This window comes from Mytilus galloprovincialis, chromosome 12 (assembly GCF_965363235.1).
Source record: "Mytilus galloprovincialis chromosome 12, xbMytGall1.hap1.1, whole genome shotgun sequence".
Classification (NCBI taxonomy): Eukaryota; Metazoa; Mollusca; class Bivalvia; order Mytilida; family Mytilidae; genus Mytilus; species Mytilus galloprovincialis.
Window position 1 is genome coordinate 22237712 of NC_134849.1, and position 20740 is coordinate 22258451.

The window sequence follows — 20740 nt, forward strand, 5'->3', positions numbered from 1 at the left end:
TTTTTGCATACAATCCACGTCTCATTTGGACGGAGCCTCAAGGGTGTGTTTGTACAAGAGTATGCGGTAATGTAAAATACATGACATTTTTGAACACAAATTCCATATTCACATTGAGCATTTTGACCAACATGCCATAAAGGCATAGCTGAAATCTTTTAACTTTAATTATGCGTAGGATAGTAACAACCACATTTTCAATACACTACCTAAATTCAAATCTATTGTCAGTTTTGGAAAATAATCTATATGCTGTTTCATAAAATAATAACTTATTTAGTGTTCTGCTAAAACATAATTGTTATAAAGAGGGGATTGAAATGAAAGAGGGTTGATGTGTAATTATAGATTATCGTTGATCATCTCAACGAGATTAAGTTTCTCGTTTGAACCGGTACGACGAAAGTGAGAAAATCAATCGAGTTGTTATAACCAATTATAATCTGTTTATTGCTATTTTATCTATGACGATGTTGTTGATTTCATTGACAACGGGCACTTGCCCTAAGTTTCTAACAATAATTTTTTATATGACTCTACTGTGCTAAGAAAGGAAATTATCAGTCAATAAGATAAAAAGGAAACTTCATGAAATAGCGATAATATACTTTCGTTATCAAAATATGAAGTTTTCAGAATCTTTTTAAAGATAACCCCAGCTCACATCCTAAATTTTATTGGAATTTACATTTCACAAAAATATTCTCGAAATATATTCAGATGAGTCTAAGGACTTGAGTCATAAGAAATTATCCATATCCCTACTTGCATTTTACTTTTATCCATCAGGTGTATAAACATATTATCTCAGTTGTTTTTAATCGTTTCTATAAACAAAAATTAATGTTACTTACTTAAGTTAACATTTCTCCATTTTGAATTTATGATATACAACGTTAAAAGGGTAAACACATATCAAGTTCAATACATAAGATAAGTAACATTGTTCCTATACAAATATTGGTAGTACACCAATGCACACAAACAATATTAAATCGATTTCCAATGACATGACAAAAAACTTTCAAATAACCTTTACCAGGTTAAATATAACATAAAAGAATCATTGAATAATCTTACACAAGAAAACTTACTAAATCAATAGCAAAAATAACCTAAGATAAATATGTGCTTGCCAGAAATGAGACCTTAGTTTTAGCGTAAAGATAATGATAAATGCTCTCTACCACAGTGTGGGAACGAACCCGTACGGTTTTATAATGTTTCGGTCATTCGGGAGACTGTCAAGAGGTGCTCCGACATTCAAAAAAATAACAAATTGCTCAATGAAAACTTTAATGATCTCTAATGTTACTATATAATATTTCTTAGAAAACCGTATGGTTCATTTTCCACAAGTACTGGTTCAAAGTGACAGCTAGATCTTTTTAATAGAGCAAAAGTTCAAATCGACCTAACCACTGGAACTCTGTGCTTAATATCATTAGTCTAACATCTGAAATATCTGAATGCAGTGAATAATAAATATAGCATAACCGATAAATAAGTATTACACTTACTTTCATAATTTGATCGGTAGTCTCATTGTTGAATACAGAAATAGGAAATTAATGATTTTTGGTGATTATAGGATGTGTTGTGATGTCATGGTTTTCCGTACTGTATGTGCATGGCATAACTGCCACTTGATTTGTTTTAATTTTACATCCTCTTTTTCCAGCTCACATCTTATATTTGTATATAAATGACACTCATTTTGACAAAATGATTCACACTAAAGTGTGATATACCATTTTAATGCGTCAAGGTTTTAATACGCACTATGGCTCAAATAGACTGTGAAATTAACTCCACTAATTAATATAGATATAAACCTTAGAAATAATTCTTCATACACAATGAAAATTATACTGTAACTGCATGAGGTAGGACACACATGAGTTTTAACCATCTAAAAATGATTTTCTTTTGAATAGCAATACATTTTTCTAACAGATAATCAGGACAATCAGGATATAATTATATACCATCCCCCATTCTGAGTACATGATTGTTATTCAATAGAAAACAATGTATAAGATGAAACATGTGAATTCACATAATACGGTATTAGACACAAAGTATAAAAAGTTAATCAACACTTGAAAGATCGATTGAATCATAATGGTATAATAGATATAAATATTACAATTGATTTTGTTAATTAACTGCTGCTACTAACAATTGCCACTTCTGATCCATTTTTATTTTATTATGTAGGGGTTAAGAAACATACAGAGTATATTTCTATTTTGATATAATACTTAAAATATTCTTACCCACCATATGTTTTGGGCAATATGCTGTTACATCTACTTTTGTATATATAGTAAAAGTAACAAAAAGACATCATTAACTGTTTTACTGTTGACAAAATCCTCCGACACACCTAAAATGACCTCTTTTGCACTGAAAGGCAAGATGATGTCATAATTTCTAATCCAATCTATAATGGAAAGCCAGAAGTTTTGTGTTACATTACATTCCCAAAAAATGTGAAAAATATTTTGTCTAATTTCTTAGCAAAATGTACATAGTTCAGTTTTTTTTTAATTTACATTTAAATAAAAGGAATTACATGGTAGAATCCTATGAACAATCTTAGATTGAAAATTTTGTAAAAAATCAAATTTCTGGTTATAATGAAGGGCATGAAATAAGAGTATCTTATAAATTTATCATTTGATAAAGTAAAAGATATACATACATTTAAAGAAGTTCAGAAGTGACACGAAGGGAGCACGAAATTGGGATACATGTACATGTAGCACGACAACAAGTATCAATAATCATTTTTATAAAAAAAAACCAACATGAACCTGTTTAAAGCTATATTATTAATTGCCATTCAGAATCATTCGTATACATATTTTAAAAAAGACCTTCCATGTGGGAAAACTTGCCACAATGTATTAAGTTTGGGCAATATTCATTATAGGATTATACGAAGATGTTATAGATTAAAATTTGTGATATTCGCGTTTGACCTTGAAGATAACTTCTAATTTACTAACCCATTTATACCGTATTAGATAACTAACACACTATGTAACTGATAACATTGTAATTTGCATGATACACGAACTTATACAGTTACATAACTTGTTACTTGCTTAGGACACCAACGACACATTCAGGTAAACTGCATATAAACACTACAATTCAAATTTTTAGTAAGTTACGATCCTGTTTCTATTTGCTTAAAATAATAATGTTTCACTTTAAGGCCACATTAATTTAATTTCTTGTTCGACGGACCAACCCCCACATATTCTTTTCTAAACAGATTTTTTGAAATAGTCCCGCTTCCCGCTTCCGGATATGAAATCATGTCTATTTCCCTTACCGTTTTTTTGTAAATATTATAAAAAAAAGATATTAACACTTGATTTTAAAACTCACAGTCTTACCTATAGCACACTCTGTATATATATGTGTAAATGTTTGATAGAGCATTTAACCCAGATATCCCAAGTGTAAGACTAAGTGCTCCTATATATTACCTGTACAGATAAAAACTTACCTTTTCTACACATTACTTACATGCCTAATCAAACTCATGTTGATTTTCGTTGTTAGAATAAAGTACGCAGAACTTATGAAGGAGAGGAGTTGGCTTCAACTGCAATAATATTGTATGCCGGTAGAACAAAATTGTCCATACCCGATGCATGTCTATGCACCTGTTCTGATTCAGAAGCCTGTTATTCAGTAGTTATCGTTTGTTGATGTAGTTTACATGTATCTCTCGTGTTGTAGATATAGATAAGATCGTTTAAGTTGTTTATACTAATAATTTCTTGGTACCATATAGCTTGTTGTTTGGTCTAGGTCAAAGCGCTGTGTAAAAGTCCGTACTATAACCTGTATTTATTACTATTACATACATGTATAGGAAGATGTGGTGTGAGTGCCAATGAGACAATTCTCTATTCAAATAACAATTAATAAGTGTAAACCATTATAGGCCAATGAACATCCTTCGACACGTAGCCTTGGCTCACACCGAACAATAAGCTATAAAGGACACCAAAAATGCGAGACGTGTAAAACCATTAGGGATCATTTTACTGCTGTAGAAAAGAAGACAAAAAACCGTAGAATTTTTAACTATAAAGGAGGAGAAATGCATTATATTTTAAACAACATTTCTAAAAGAGGGATCCACTTATTTATTTTGAATAATATCAAAGGAAATCATATATGTTGAAGACAAGGGTTATTACAAAATTCTTTGATATGTGTTGTGTTTAATATCAGAAAGATATATAGTTCTTTGGGAAAAATGAGCCATTTTGCATATAAATTTATAACTTAAATTGACCACTCACTAAACGGATATTCATAACAATAACATGATTGAGGGGTTGTTCCCACCTGACTATGACTTGAATGGAGAATTGTCTCAATGTCACACATACATGTACCACATCTAATTATTCAATCATTTCTTGGTGAATAGCAAAAAAAAACACTACATACATTCAAGAAATTTCAAAGTCAAAAAGATAAAGTCAAAACCTATTATTTTATGTTTACAAAAAAATATATATAATCGCTCGTCTTTCAAAATTTCAAAAATTTGCAAATTAAATATTTTTTATATAAATTTTCAAATCGCTCGCTTGCTGCCATTTTTGTAATCTGAAAATCCACAGAATAAGAAAATAAATTTGTAACGGCATTATTTAACATGTAAGATTTTTTTTTAATTTTAAAATTAGTGCCTATCCCTTATAATTCGGTTGTATTATTTGTTAATCAAATTTTATCTGGACATCATAGATAAATAGGTTAGGTGTGAAAATTTCAGTTACATTTGTAGTAAGAAATATATGATAGTTCGTAGATGAAAGTTATAGAAAACTAAATAAACCTTCAAACAAATCAAACAGATAGACGAATACACAGCATTATTATTATAAATATAATTCTTCTCAGCTTTTTGGGATAAAGAGAACGGAACATAAGATTTAAAACCAAAATGAATGAGTTTCTGAAAATGTGTCTTTAAATATAAATAACTTTTTCATTGACCTTAAAAGATATCAAAATTATATCTCTGATTATAGCACTTCGAGTCATACAATGTTTTTGAGGATTTTCCGTTTTTCATTTTCCTTGAAGGTTAGTATTTTTGTTATTTTGATACTTTGGACTTAAAAAAGTTTTGAGAAATGAAATATTTTAAACTTGTAAGCTGGGAACAAATTTGTAACGTCTATTTTATATAGGCATCGACGTTACGATACTGTATTCATACTGTGTTACAGATCAAACCTATACGTGCAGTATATGTTTTTTTATTGTGTGTGGATAATAATTTTTAAAAGGTTTATATCTAGATTAACTAGTGAGTTTTATTTCACATTCTAAATGATCCGTAGGGCGTATTAAAAGCCGAACGCATTGGAAAGGAATATCCAACTTTAGTGGGGTCGGTAAAATAGGATACCAAATTTTGCAAATCTTTAAAAAAAAAATCTGTATATAAGTCAGAGAATGCATGTTTTAAGAGTTTTCTCGTAGAACACACCTCGCTATGGTTGGTCTTTCATTTGATCAATCCTGACACCCTCCGTGTATTCTACAACAAGAAAACCTTATATATGCATTATCTATAACAGAATGACGTCTTTACAAAACATCTAATTTGATTGATTTCAATTTCACTACATGATGCCAAAACTGTACTCAATATCCCGAGGATATTATTATAACTTGGAAAGATTATCCTGTGCAGTTGGGATGGAGAACAGTTTTTTTTACATACATATTCATACAAATAAAATTGAGAATGGAAATGGGGAATGTGCCAAAAAGACAACAACCCGACCATTGAAAAAACAACAGCAGAAGGTCACCAACAGGTCTTCAATGTAGCAAGAAATTCCCGCACCCGGAGTCGTCCTTCAGCTGGCCCCTAAACAAATATATACTAGCTCAGTGATAATGAACGCCATACAAATGCATATAAAGGATTGAATAAGATTGGTTACAAATAGGAAACAACTGTATGATAACTAATTCCAAATATAAATCATATTTGTAAATATGAAAAAAAATATATATATTCTAATTTTTATTATTCATAATAAAATATGGTTAACAGTTATAGAGTTACGATTAAGTGTTCGGGACATCAACGACACATGAGGGAGATAACTTGATATAAACACTGCCTTTAAGACTCTCAAGAAATTACGATCACGTTTTAATTTGCTTTACACTATAAACATTGTATTACACCAATCAAATAATTTTCTATCTTTGTAAAGGGCCACATTTAATTGTATAGGTTACTTTCGATTTACAAGGTATTTTATAAATGTATTTCGGTTGTATGTCGGTATTTTATAAAAAAAACCCAAGAATTGAAGTGTAAACATAAATTTATTTAGGGTAACAATATGATAGTTTGAAGATACACGCCAAAGTAAAAATAAACAACCTTTTCAATGATAGGCTGTATGACAACTACCTTTAGATTATAAGACATTAAAAATAGATATCTATTTATTACTATGAGATCATACGGTTTTTAACATGTTTAAGGGCTCTCAGTTTTGATATTTTCTTAAAGTTTAGTGTTTTTGTTCTTTACTTTGGAATCAGTAAAGTATTAATAAATGAATTGACAGCAGGTAAGAACTTTTCAAATCTTGAAATTATTCTTTTGCTAAAGGATCAAAAATAAAAGATTTTGTATCACCTCAATGTTCAGATAAGATTGATATTTTTAGTTTAATCAGCTCTTCAAGGTTTACTTTATAAGTACCACCTTTAGTAAGTATTAAGCATGACGATACACTTTCACTTTATTGATTTTTAAAAAATGCTGACATACAGATTCCGACAACAAAATAAGCATATTTAATTGTAGCTGTGTGCGTTGTTTTGAAGAACGCCATTGTGATCCATGTAAAAGTTATCTTTTTGACACTGTCCTACATTTGTGTAATTACTACCTGTAACGTCTATGGTATATAGACATCTACATATAAAATATTGTATTCATATTGTGTTACAGATAAACTTATTCGTTAAGTAAAATTGAGAATGGAAATGGGGAATGTGTCAAAGAGACAACAACCCTACCAAATAAAAAACAACAGCAGAGGGTCACCAACAGGTCTTCAATGTAGCGAGAAATTCCCGCACCCGGAGGCGTCCTTCAGCTGGCCCCTAAACAAATATATACTAGTCCAGTGATAATGAACGCCATACTAATTTCCAAATTGTACACAAGAAACTAAAATTAAAATAATACAAGACTAACAAAGGCCAGAGGCTCCTGACTTGGGACAGGCGCAAAAATGCGGCGGGGTTAAACATGTTTGTGAGATCTCAACCCTCTCCCTCAACCCTCTCCCTATACCTCTAACCAATGTAGTAAAGTAAACGCATAACAATACGCACATTAAAATTCAGTTCAAGAGAAATCAGAGTCTGATGTCAGAAGATGTAACCAAAGAAAATAAACAAAATGACAATAATACATAAATAACAACAGACTACTAGCAGTTAACTGACATGCCAGCTCCAGACTTCAATTAAACTGACTGAAAGATTATGATTTCATCATATGAACATCAGGCACAATCCTTCCCGTTAGGGGTTTAGTATCATACCATCATAACATATATGAGAAGAACATAACCCGTGTCATGCCAACAACTGTATTTTAGAATAAATGTGTTTAGTTCCGATGCAAAGACCTTATCAGTGTATATTTACTCGTTTTTGTTCAAATGTCTTTTTGTTCGAAGTAAGTCTTTTCAATTGATATTTTATTTTGAAGTGTTTTTTTGTCTCACTACTATCTCAGGTTAGGGTGACGGCTTGTGCCTATCAAAACGTTAACACCCGCTTCAATTTCATAAACCTATCCTAAATTATGAGCATGATGTTCAGTTGTTGTCGTATTTTGATGTGGTTCATAAGTGTCTCTCGTTTTTTATATAAAGTAGATTGTTAGTTTGTCTGATTGGATCCTATTTCACCAGTTTTTACTATAAAGTGTAAACTTGTGATGAAGGCATTTTCTACCTATTTAAAACTTAAATAGCACGTGCATTAAGATAATAAAAGAAAGAAGATTTAGTTTTCCTGCTAAAGAGACAAATCTTCAAAAAAGGACACATAAATTAACGAGTATATGTCACCATACGGACATCAATAATGAACAAAGACCCTTCCGCATAGTCAGTTATAAAAGTCCCTTGTTCAAAAGAAAAAACAAATGACGTACACAATTTTAATTTGATTTATTTTCTTTTTTCAGAAAATTGATAAATTTCACTGAATGGCACTTAAGATGGAAACATATATAATACTATTAATTTTGAGTAGTTTGAAATATGATTGGACAATTGAAGGTAATATCTTAGTTTCTAGACTATACACCACGATTCGCTATAATTTAGGCTTAATTCTGATTCAGGGAAGTTATATCAAAAAGTGAGAGGACAAAAGACGATTATTACACATAAAATGTAAACGCCTATTTCTGTAAATCGGTGTTAATTTGTTAAGATCGACTCGGTTGCAGAGGTTGACTTTGTTCTAATTACAAATCTAAGTATGAACAGAAATATCGGACATTTGCCGACGAACGACTTAAATGACCATAATTGCTTTGGAAACTGTGTGAATATGTGGAACTAGAATTTAAACATAAAATATTGATAAAAATGTGCTATCCAATATTACGGTAAATAGAAGAATAGTCACGCTTACTGCATGTTTTCTTTATTCACAAATGCACGTCTTTTCCTTTTTTTGTAATATTTATTTCAAATGGACATTGTCTGAAACACTATTAATTAAGAAAACTTTACCCATACTATGTATAATTTGGGGGTGAGGAATCACATGCAGAAACGTGCCTGGCAACCCTAGTATAACAAAATGCATGTGTTTATGTTCTTTCATTTATTTGAGCAAATGAAGTACTATATTCCTCTCGAGGTTATAACCTACCGTTTCCCATTTGCATGGAAATCTCAGCGCCTATGCATGTTAACAGGCTAACACACCACTTTTTGCGAGCTTCCGATAGATGTTTCTTCCTTTCAATCGTTACTATTCGCTCCGGTCACAACTGTGTAACGAAATACCTTGCATTTTCCTCTATGTTATATGAAATAACATACCAACTACCATTCGAAGCGTCTAACACGTGTAGCAAACATATGTGATAAAAGCAAATTTGTGTTTAATAGAAAGTGCATCCGTAAAAGAAGGACAGAGCCAAGCCTAATGTGATATTATAAAAAATAAAGATAAATACTTACCTCAGCAAATTAAGGAAAACATTAACACATTATAAAGATAACAAACAATGTCAGTGCTTAGAACCGTTACTTCAAGACCATCATGTATTGTCTTTGAAATTGTATCGGGATATTAACCAACAAGATATTGAAAGGCTCCAAATAACTTTTTTTTTTAGAAAAAAAATCCATTATGTAAGATAACGCTGGTTTATCAGCCTTTTGCCAAAAACGCAGGTGACGTTTTTTTAAAGACTGAGTAGCAGCTACAAACTCTTGAAACCGAATAAGCTAGAAAATGCAAATCCCAAACACAGGTGTTTTTACTGACATTATTAACAATCAAAATCATCTCGTTTGTCATAGATTCTGGTACTTATATATATGACCGCTTATGTCAAATTCGAGGTATAAATGAGGCATTAGAAGCCATGTTTTCCCCCGTTAATTTCTAGTTCTGGTGGATATATAAATGGAACCCAGTCAGAAAAGATGAGATTGGTAATGGGAAGTCCATCATTAGTAGATGTGAAATCAAATGATCCTATTCTATGATCTTCTTTTTCCGTTTTCTTTTACATAAATATGGTGTAAAGAGTAGGAATTTCCAGCATACTGATACCCTTTGTTAACTTTTTTCTATAGAAAAAAATATGCCTTATGATCTCTAAAAGAAAAAAAAACAAAATATAGCATATGCTACCATTTTATACTGAAAAATATATATGCATATGTTTTAGACTTTTGAATTTCTCATGGATAATGGTGGTAAATAAAGATAACAGTAGTATGTCGCTGTTCAAAATTCATCAATCGATTAAGAAGAAAAATGATCAGAGTTACAAACTAATTCTGAGGAAAACGCATCAAATATATAAGAGAAGAACAACGACACAACAGAAACATAACACTAAAATGAAGCACACACAGAAACGAACTACTAGTATAATGAAATCGAAAGTTATGACGAGAATAATTTCAGAGAAAGATCGAGGTTTAAAATTATCAAGACGTTCTTAAGAGTTTTCTATAATCCACTTTCGCAAATAACACGACGCGATTAAACAATATCGCAGTATTACCCTTGTTTTGGACGTATCGATAAAAAAGGCGAGTAAACACAAAAGCGTCTTCAATGTTTCGTATGCTTTACTAGAGTCTACAATATACAAGAGAGCCGTGACGACGTTGTGGGGCTATTGTTACGTCAAATTGGCGGTAAAACGTTAAGCAAATAAAAGAGTATAAAATACTAAACTGAAACTATAACTGATTCACAACATTCTGGGGGCTGCAAAATGCAATTACTGTTCATGTATTGTTTATTAAAAGGGTATTGAAAAAACACTTTTAACAATTAAAGTTCATATTTCTAATGGCACCAGTTTCACAATTGGTCTAGTTGTAATCAGTCCATTTGATGTATGCAGTTTGACTGTTCTCACTACTCCATCATTACCGGTGAATAAATCTTCTATAACTGCTAGTTTCCACATCATTCTCGGTGAATTGTCCATAATTTGTACGACGGAACCGACTTTCACATGTGCGCTTGGTCTCCAGCGACGCTATGAAATTCTCTTAATCCGGTGAGGTATTCCATTCTCCATCGTTTTGCAAAGTGTTCAATCAAAGTTACTTTATGAGTAAAACGTGTGTTTGCTTCTATAAAATATAAAGGAGTAGGTCCAGTAAGATACCTTTTTGGCCCCAAAAAAAGCAGTTTAACAAAATTGTTAAAATGTACACTTTTAGTTATTTATATATTGGACAGTAGAATGCTTCTGCTACATAAATATGGGCTGTGTTTGACAATACAATGCACATAAATCGGGTACTAGCACCATTAAGTCATGCTAAATTACTGAAATTTTCACAATTCTAGCATTTTAGTTAAATTTTAGACGGCTTTCGTGTAAAACGAAAGTGACCGCATTCGTGTTCATTCATAATATTGAAATGTAAGTTGTATTTGATGATACTACAAGACATATATAAAGGTTGAGGATAAACACGGATGCGGCCACTTTCATTTTTGACAAAAACCATCTGAAAAGTGTCGCTTTTTGGCGTATTTGATAGATTTTTCATGTCTAAGCTTCAATCAGAGCGTTTTTATCGACTAAATTAGTTAAAATATTTCACATAAACTAATCGAATCAATTGAAATAGAAACCTAAGTGTTTGTAAAGTGTCAAAACTTTCGTTAGATGAACCTGAAATTTGAGGCCAAAATCGGCCCTTACCGGACCTACTCCTTTGAGGCCAAAATCGGTCCTAATTACCGGACCTACTCCCTTAAATTATTGTCCTCTGAATCTTTTCCGGTCACTTTTCAGCACTTTACATATTTCTGTACGATATGGTTTACGCATTGTCTAATGGAAGGTATCCAATATGATTGGCAGATTTGCGTTATTGTCTGTCCAGCTCCTGAATGCAACGTCTACAGGTGCGCGTTCAATATAATTAAGTTCGTAAATCCTCGTTCAATATAATTAAGTCCGTAAATCGATTTTTCTTCATTAGTAACACTGGAAACTTCACATTGTCGTCTAACTGTGTATTGTGTGTGCGGCCGGCGCATCGACTGACACCTTTTGTATTTATGAACAAGCGCAATTGTCTTACTAGAGGTAGATTCTTGACACGATGACCACTGTATGGGCAGTATGAGAGACTTGCACTAACTCAACAAAGAGGAACCCAATGGTTATAAAAACTTCCTCATAGTGGACACTGATATGTAAAAGTACTTTTATTGCTCTTTTTTGGATATGACACCACAAAATAAGATTTGTCACTGGATTAGTACTTATGTTAGATAGCAATATACATAAACTTAACCGTCCCCATTTCCTTGCTTTCTTACAAATAAAGCGTACTGTTTGTCAAATATAGGAGCATAAGTTTGTAATCAGTATTTTTCATAGATTTCATATCCAGTAGTTGAATGGTTAAAGATATTTATTTTCGTTTTGCTGTATGGCAACAACCTGTATGTATTTGCCAAAAAATAATGCAAAAAGAGGGCAAAGATGGCACATATTTCCCCAAAATATTACTCAAAGTAAAATTGCAATCCCCTGGATTTTTTGAAACAGTTAATAACTTTTTGAATTTTTTTTTTTAACAGTTTAAAACTTTTTGATTTTTTTTCAAATAGTTTACAACCTTTTCTGAAACAGTTTACAACTTGACATATATCTATCAAGAGATCAAGAGTGCATTTCTTGCTAACCAAAGTTTGGTAAGCGTTGTATGCCGTTTGTTATAGTTTGTTAAACGTTACAGAAGTAGAAACAAATGCATCGTTTGGTTAGAGGGGATTGACATTTTAAGAAATTTTAGACAATTTTTTGAGTTATGACAAGCAAGAACACCTTTAGATAATTGATTTAATGTTAAAGTTAGAAAGAAATGCATCGTTTGAACTAACAAACGACGAACGCCAAACTGTAGACGCATTTGCAGCAAGTATATAGTTTTTGAAAGTTTATGCAAACTTGCAAAAGTATGTTAGAAACAAAAAATCAAAACGTGTGCTCGCTGAATAGTTTGTATCGTTACTGTTTGAAAGAAATTTGCAGCAAATAAAACAATATTAATTTGTCTTGTTTCTCATTTTTGTGTGAAATTATGTCAAAAGTAAAAATGAAAAAAAATGACTGTATGGTGAACTATAGTTGTTATTGATAATTTATGTGTCATTTGGTGTTCTGTGAAGAGCTGTCTCATTGGTAATTGTACCACATCTTTTTGTTATGCTAAAAATATTTCTTGACAAACGGAAAATACTTTGAAAGATAACTTAGTCATCAGCAGTCTAATAATGAATATTATTGCACAATTACAAATATTTGAAAAATCCCTTCCGGAACATCCGAGATCATTCCAGGTTTTGTTGGGTTACGTGTTGCAAAATTTTTAGTTTTCTATATTATGTGTACTGTTTTCTTCTCGTCGGTTACCGTTTTTTGCTATGGCTGTGTCGGTTTGTTTTCCACCTCTGTGTTTGATTGTTCTTTTGGTGTCTTTTGCCTCACTTTCAAAATGTTACCTCTCCTTGCAAAAGTAAACCCACGTACTGTACATAGAGGAATATTTGTGCAGTTAAAAATAATGTTGCTAATATATATTTGCAAAAGCAGAGTTATGAGAGTTAATCAGATATGCACACACTTTTAGAGAATCGTGTAGCAGTCATGAGTTCTCGTATATGGCCGAGAAGAGATCGAAGAGTGGTCGAATGTGGTCGCGAAGGGATCGGGTATTGGTCGAGTTGGACTGGGATGAAGTAATTATACAAGTTGCAGTGATCTGGAAGAGATCGGTCAATGGTCGAGTTAATCTGGAAATGATCGGACATTACTCGAGCAAAGGTCGAAATGATCGAGTACTGATCGGTAATTTTTTTTGTATTCCGACCAAACTCGATCTCTACACGATCCTTTCCCGATCAATTCGACCGCTACTCGACGAGTTCACGATCTCTTCTCGAGTTAATTGCTTCCCGATCCTTACTCGAAGGTTTTTGACATGTCAAAAACTCTCGGGTAGAAAGTCAGATCGATGACGAGCAAGGTAGACTATCCCGAACATGCTTGGCGATTGAGTCAGACCAGTCTCCCGATCACGTAATTTGGCTAGATCGGGCTTGATCGAGTTGATATGATCGGCAGTGTGAACCTAGCTTAACAAAATAGTCTCTAGTTTAACTTGTGGGGTCCATGTAGGCCAACTGTTCTCATCCGATATCCATGACGGTCCTTGCATCGACGAGGTCGATTCCTTGAATTGCGTTGATGATATTCCTCGATTTTGAAGGTCGGCTGGATCTGATTCTGTTGGTACGTATTTCCAGTCGTATTTTTATGTCTCTTCTTTAATTTGTTGCACACGATTCTAAACAAATCTTCCAAATGATTTTAAAGACGAAATCCAGTGCAGAACGATCTGACTGTCACTCCATAATACTGTGCGTTGTGGTTCTAGGATTTTCGTGAAGTATTAAGCCATTCGAGCTCCTATTACTGCAGCCATCAATTCTAGCTTTGGTAATGTCATTTTGGCGAGCGGAGCGATCCGGTATTTTGCAATTACGAGAGAAGAAGCTAGGTTCACACTGCCGATCAGATCAACTCGATCAAGCCCGATCTAGCCAAATTACGTGATCGGGAGACTGGTCTGACTCAATCGACAAAAATGTTCGGGATAGTCTACATTGCTCGTCATCGATCTGACTTTCTACCCGAGAGTTTTTGACATGTCAAAAACATTCGAGTAAGGATCGAGAAGCAATTCATTCGAGAAGAGATCGAGAATTCGTCGAGTAGCGGTCGAATTGATCGGGAAAAGCTCGTGTAGTGATCGAGTTTGGTCGGAATACAAAAATTTTACCGTCAGTACTCGATCATTTCGACCTTTGCTCGATTGATGAATGATCATTTCCAGATTAACTCACCCATTGCCCGATCGCTTCCAGATCACTGCGACTTGTATAATTATTGTATTCCAGTCCAACTCGACCAATTCCCGATCCCTTCGCGACCACCTTCGACCACTCTTCGATCTCTTCTCGGCCATATACGAGAACACATGACTGCTACACGATTCTCTAAAAGTGTGTGCAGATCTGATTAACTCTCATAACTCTGCTTCTGCAAATATATATTTTTAACTGTACAAAAATTCCTCCATATACAGTACGTGTCTTTACTTTTGCAAGGAGAGGTAACATTTTGAAAGAGAGGCAAAAGACACCAAAGGAACAATCAAACTCAAAGGTCGAAAAAAAACCGATACAGGCATAGCGAAAAACGGTAACCGACGAGATAACAAACAGCAGTCAACCATAATGTAGAAAACTAAAAACTTTGCAACACGTAATCCAACAAAACCTGGGATGATCTCAGAAGTTCCGAAAGGGGAGGAAATCCTGCAATTTTGGCACCGGCGGATTTTTCAAATATTAAAGTAATTGTGCAATAATATTCATTGTTAGACTGCTGATGACTAAGTTATCTTTCAAAGTATTTTCCGTTTGTCCAGAAATGTTTGTAGCATAAAAAAAAGATGTGGTACAATTGACAATTAGACAGCTCTTCATAGAACACCAAATGACACATAAATTTTCAATAACAACTATAGTTCACCTTACAGTCATTTTTTTTCATTCGAACTTTTGACATAATTTCACACAAAAATGAGAAGAAAGACAAATATTCTTTTCAATTGGTGCGAATTTCTTTCTAACAGTTACGATACAAACTGTTCAGCGAGCACACGTTTTGATTTTTTGTTTCTAACATACTTTTGCAAGTTTGCATAAACTTTCAAAAACTATATACTTGCTGCAAATGCGTCTACAGTTTGGCGTTCGTCGTTTGCTAATTCAAACGATGCATTTCTTTCTAACTTTAACATTAAATCAATTATCTAAAGGTGTTCTTGCTTGTCATAACTCAAAAACTTGTCTAAAATGTCCCAAAATTTCAATCCCCTCTAACCAAACGATGCATTTGTTTCTACTTCTGTAACGTTTAACAAACTATAACAAACGGCACACAACGCTTACCAAACTTTGGTTAGAAAGAAATGCACTCTTGCTCTCTTGATAGATATATGTAAAGTGGTAAACTGTTTCAAAAAAGGGATCACTCCAGGGGATCGCAATTTTACTATGAGTCAAATTTTTGCAAAATATCTGCCATCTATGCCCTCTTTTTGCAATATTTTTTTACAAATACATACAGGTTGTTGCCATACAGCAAAAAGAAAATAAATATCTTTAACCATTCAACTACTGGATATCAAATCTATGAAAAACAATGATTACATACTTATGCTCCTATATTGGACATTTACAGTACGCTTTATTTGTAAGAAAGCAAGGAAATGGGGACAGTAAAGTTTATGTATGTTGCTATCTAACATAAGTGCTAAATATAATCCAGTGACAAATCTCATTTTGTGGGGTCATTTCCAAACAAGAGCTATAAAACTACCATTACATATCAGTGTCCATTATTAGGAGGTTTTTATAAGCATTGGGTTCCTCTTTGTTGAGTTAGTGCAAGTCTCTCATACTGCCCACATAGTGGTCGTCGTTTCAGCCACTGCCTCACCTACATTTCTCGGCGCCCGTTGCTGTCTACACCATCTTATTCGCCTTCTGTGCACTCTTCAAGCTCCGTCACAGCTATTAACCTGTCTCTCTGAGCTCTTATCACCTTGCCCCATCTTCATTAGCCAAGGTTTAGTATCCACGTCACTCCTTTCCACGAGAGGAGGGAAGTGGATTGTAACCCTTGATTAGCGAAGATGAACCTTGTCCACAAATCCAATTGCTTTATTTCTATGTAGATATTTCAAATGTATAATTTTACTCAGACCTTCTACTGAATATAACCAAAAATAAGAGAGAATGTGTCCATGGGACACTGATAATGCCCGAGCTAGCATATATAACATTATAAAGGATCATGTTGGGACGTACGTGCGTACGGATGGACAAGGTTAACACTCAATGCCCATTCCGAAGCGGCGGGGAATAAAAAAAATCGGACGTTTTTATACTAAAAATGTGTATATCCGACCAATTCCCGATTATCCCTACGATCAGGTCGATCTGGTCTGGTCGAGATCAGGCTGAGATCGTGAATAGTTGATTTGGTCTAGCTAGTCGAGTGAAGATCGTGTAAAGATCGTGTAAAGATCGTGATTTGATCGGAATTATCGAATAAGTATTCATTTTGTTGTCGGGATGGAGTCGTGATGGAGTCTTTAAGGAGTCGTGAATGGTCGAGTTAAGGTCGTGTACAGTCGGATGGCGGTCGGATAGAAGTCGTAAACAGGCCCGATTAAGAATTTGGTTGAGCTTGGTCGTGGAAATTTGGACAATCGGGATCATCGAGTTGATATGATCTGCAGTGTGAACCTAGCTTTACATAAGTAGGCACTGGCTCCATAAGCGCGTTGGCTGGCATCAACAACAACATGCAATGTTATTTTCTCGTTGCTTTTGTTCTCATTTTGATAATTAAAATGATGTCGTGCGATTTTCGTATTAACAGTCACATCTCGGATGTCATCTAGAATTTCATACCATGATTTGACTATGTTGGTAGGTAACACCTGGTCCCAATCGTATCCCTCTTTCCATAATGTCTGTATCAGTAGCTTAGCTCTTACAGTCACTGGTCCAAGAATTCCGAGTGGGTCGTAAATTGACGATGATTTACGCAATACTTCTCTCTTTGTCGCTTTTGAATTGTCAATATCTAAACGATCTTCGTTTAGTTTCGCAAATTTCAATATGTCTGACTTCGCATCCCAACGCATCCCAATAATTTTCATCTGGCTATCCTTATCGAGTACGTTTGCCTTTGTAGCTTCGTTGCTAAGTTGATTGCTATTTGACTTCCGTGTTCTCAAATTAAATCCTGCATTTGTCATGAGTTCTCTAGATTTTTGAAAGATATTTAATGCGACTTCTTCCGTATTAACACTCGTAAGTACGTTGTTTACATAAAAATCACGCTTTAGTATTTCAGCAGTAGCACTTTTAACCGTTGATAAATGTTTCAATAATGTAGCGTTAAGAATAAATGGTGAACATGTCGCTCCGAATAGAATTACCTTGAATCTGTAAGTCTCAAGTCCACTCTTGGGGTTGTTTAAATCCCTAAGCCAGAAAAATCGGGTGGAATCGCGGTCTTCTTCGTCTAGTCCAATCTGGAGGAATGCTTTCTCAATATCAGTTGTAAAGGCGTATTTCCCGTAGCGGAATCTTGTAAGTATATCTGTTAGACTATTAAGCTGCGGCGCTGTAGAAGAAAGGCAATCATTTAAGCTGGGTGATTCTGAATCTTGACGACAACTGCAATCATATACTATACGTATCGGTGTAGTCGATGTATCCTTTTTCACTACATGTAGGTGGTGCGAAATGTAATGTACTCTATTAGTAGTCTCATCGGGGGTCTCAATCTTCTCTATAAAACCTCGATTTTCTTGGTCGTTGATAATGTTACAGTATATCTTAAGCATCTCCGGTTCTTTAGCAAGTCGGTTTATTACGTTGTATGTTCTGTTTTTGGCTATCATCTCGTTGCTAGGAAACTCCGGATATTCCTGTTTCCATTAAAACTTGGCGATATACCTATTGTCTTTCAAATGAATGTTATTTTCTTGGTAAGTAGTCATTTCTTGTAAGTCCGTTTTCGCTTTCTCTTCACTGTCCTTTTCTGTTTCTATGGATTCGATTTCCCAAAATTTATGTATTTCATATTCTTCTAGTCTGTCCGGGGCCAAAATATTCATGATCGATGACGTTTATTGATTATAACTGTTAGTGTTTAATTGTATAGGTCCTGATAACAAGTATCCAACTTTAGACTCTACAGCGGTTGGTCCGGAACCTTTAATTACTCTGTCTCCAACTATATCCCAATAATAATCGACTGATATCTCAAAATCCTCGTCATGTAAAGCTGTGTCAGCTAACTTCAATCCATTTAAATGCAGAAAACTCGACTTGTTCCTTGCGTATTTATGTATGTATCGGTTAAGCAATATGTGGTACAATAAGAACACCAATAGGGATAAGTGTATTCGTCAGACCTTTTATATAGAAAGTAGCAATTTGTAAATTTCTAACCTTCTTGTGGATTCACCGAAACCGGATATCGTAATCGTTTCTTTCTTATGTGGTGTCAGGTTCAATAACTCGGCCATCTCTTGAGTAATAAAGCTACGCTGGGCTCCTTCGTCGAAGAGTATATTGGCGGTGTTAAAATGTGTCTTGTCATACGTGATAGGTGATATTGCGGTTTTCCACAATACCTGCGATCTAACTGATGATGTGGATGAATGCATGCTTGTGACTGCGGCATCGGTATCTGTTTTTGATGTACTGCTATCTTTAGACTTGGTATACAGGTGTGTTTCATTCTTTGAACAAATACTAGTATGGTTTGCAATCGGCAACTCTGTGATTTCCTAGGCAATTGAAACATGCCTGTTTCTCTTTAACAATGCGTTTTCGATCTTCAATTTCCATAACATTTATACAAGCTAATGGAGCGTGAACTCCTTGACAAAAGATGCACGGCTTCTTGGATATGTCTCTTTTCTTTTTCTGATTTGCGTAGTTGCGATTTGTACCCGTAAAGAATGCTGATGAGGGTGTGAAATTAGGCTCTATATCGTGTCCGTTTACCGACTGACCTGCTTCCTTAATCGTAACGACGGCAAGTTCCAATGGTCGCCTCCGTGGGCACGTATCATGTTTTCCCGTATATTTTCAGGTTGTTTATTCAATATCACTAGAACACACCCGCGAAATTGCGGGCATTCAGAGCGTAGTTTAAAGTATGTAAAGTGTTGTTTGAAGAATTTTGTAAAATACAGAATGACTGGAGAATTTCAGCAAAAGTATCACAAGTCATTGGTTATTAGGGACAGGAAAATTTATTTTTTTTACCTCCACCTTTATTTCCAAAGTTACCAATTTTTGGTTTTCTATCAATTTCAATATGAACATACATTTAGTATGTTATGAACATTTAAGTAAGGAGCCTGTAATTCAGTGGTTGGCGTTTGTTTATGTGTTACATATTTGTTTTTCGTTCATTTTTTGTATATAAATAAGGCCGCTAGTTTTCTCGTTTGCATTGTTTTACATTGTCATTTCGGGGCTTTTTGGCGCTTATCTGTATATTATAAACATTCATTACTTTATAAAAAAGCGTATTTACTTTCAATTCTAAGTTTACTTATCCATCCATGGTGATCATTGATATAGTATACAGACCCGCTCTATTTAATAAACTCTGTGACCGCCGTGGATAGTAAACTTGAAAATGATAGCAGATAAAATTCTGAAAATACACTTTATTCGTAGTATATGTATGTTCAAAGTATACAGAAAAACGCAAACAGGAAGTCTAGTCTGACTTAAAATTTCGTCCAATGACGGGCTAATATCCGGATGCCTTTTTTCTCGTTTATCTCCTAAAATAACTCAATCTGAATAATCATATGAATGGATGACAAATGCGACTATGCATTGTACCAATAGGACACAGAGGCGTGTTGATTAATTTATTGTGGAAAGAAGAGAAGCGACACACAACATGAGGTCTTCTCGTTTAAGGTATAGATGGGCACTAAAAGGCCGCCGAACGACTCGTGAGACTCCCCTCAGGCTAGACTTTCAAAGCCACGGATGTAGTAGTCCATGCTGTCGTAGAATTTTTTCAAATGTGTAATATTTGACGTTGGACTAGGAATGCTGTTTAAATTCTGCATGTATGTTTGTACTATCTTATGCGGTTGACCGAATCTCTGTTTCAATACATGTAGGGCTTGAGCGTAATTTGTGTTTGTAATTTGTAGTCCTGAGATGCACATGCTTGCTTCTCCGTATAATTGAAACCTTAAATAGTTAAAGTTCTGAACGT

The 20740-nt window shown here is 34.1% G+C and overlaps 1 long non-coding RNA gene across 1 annotated transcript in view; it reads left to right on the top strand.

The window, feature by feature from the left end:
- Positions 1-6512: 6512 nt before the first annotated feature.
- The window catches only part of LOC143054182 (uncharacterized), a 39083-nt gene continuing 24855 nt past the window's right edge, over positions 6513-20740 (top strand). The window contains exons 1-2 of the long non-coding RNA XR_012971588.1: positions 6513-6644; positions 8285-8378. This is a non-coding gene — a long non-coding RNA (uncharacterized LOC143054182). The remainder of the gene's footprint in view (positions 6645-8284; positions 8379-20740) is intronic.